The following is a 1,327-nucleotide window of genomic DNA, read 5'->3' as shown; positions in this document are numbered from 1 at the left end:
TCTGAGCCAGGTCCCCCCTTGTTGTCAGGTCTTTGCCCTTGGCAACTTTTCTAGGCTTAGCCTTTGCACACCCTAGACATGTCTGCCGCTGGAAGCTTCAGATAAACCTGTGATTATGGAGGGGAGCCCACTGATGGCCTGGGGGAGGTGCAGGTCAGTGGTCTGTCCACACCTGCCCCAACATGATCTTAGTGAGAGAGAACATTTCCCAGCATATGAGAGATCAAAAAACAATTGTCCAAACTCACAGAGTTGGGGAAAGAGCTGAAATTAAAACCTGTAATAATGTTATAATAATAGCTAACATTTATCTAGCACTTGCTCAGGGCCAGAGGCAGAGCTTTCCCTGCACTGTCTCTTTGAGGTTTCATAAGAGCCCCATGAGGCAGGTATGATTGGGATCTCTGTTTTAAGGAGGAAGAAAAAGTCCATAGAGGTGAAGTCTACAGCCTAAAGTCACACAATCACTTAGTGGCAGAACCAGGACTCCAACCCAGGTCCAACTGAGTCCAGAGCCCTTGCTCTCAACCCTCTTTGTGTGCCAAGTCCCTGGCACTGGCCCCATGGTCTTTTCACATGTCTCAATCCTGCTGTAGCTACAAGCCAAATATCAAACTTGCCACTCAAATTAACTAGGCAGCAAAATTAATTATCAGTGGTTTTTAAATCGGAAGCAAGCACGAAAGACAGAACTTCTCCAAAGGTTAATTAATTCAAGTCCAACCAACAAATACTTTTTGAGCATCAGTTCAGTGCTACGGGAAATGTTTGCGGTGGGGGAGAGGGAAGGGATGAGGCTAGAAAGAGAAGGAATAAAGTAGGAAAACAGTCCTTGTTCTCAAAGAGCTTTTCATCTCTAGGTGAAAAAACCCAGTGATCAGAATGGGACCTACACGTGTTTTGTCTTTAAATGACTTGGCCGGAAAAATAGATGGATAAAAATATTGTCCAAAACGAGCACAAGCCAGGCTGACATTTCACTGGGCTCAAGTGTCAGAGACAACGACACACACACGCGTCTCCCGGCTCCCGCTCCGCCTCACCATGGTAACCGCCGGCCCTCATGCGCCAGATGAGTTTTTACATCTTTCAGAGTATAGCTGGGGATGAGAATGTGGGTGAATCAATAGCTGAAGTCCCCTCACTCTCTCTATGGCCCAGCGACCCCAAATGTGTCTCAAAACGAATCCCTTCATAAGCAGCACATCTTGAGAAATCTAATTTCCTGCTACTGTTATCAGAAGGTGGATGCCTTAAACAGGCACCGGCCAAATCCAAATATTCATTCCAGTCTTCAGGGCAGAGCCTGAGTGGAGCAAGTTAGAGT

This window comes from Trichechus manatus, unplaced genomic scaffold (genome assembly GCF_000243295.1).
Source record: "Trichechus manatus latirostris isolate Lorelei unplaced genomic scaffold, TriManLat1.0 scaffold00003, whole genome shotgun sequence".
In the NCBI taxonomy this organism is placed as follows: domain Eukaryota; kingdom Metazoa; phylum Chordata; class Mammalia; order Sirenia; family Trichechidae; genus Trichechus; species Trichechus manatus.
The sequence above is the reverse complement of the archived record's forward strand: the minus strand, read 5'-3'. Positions refer to the sequence as shown.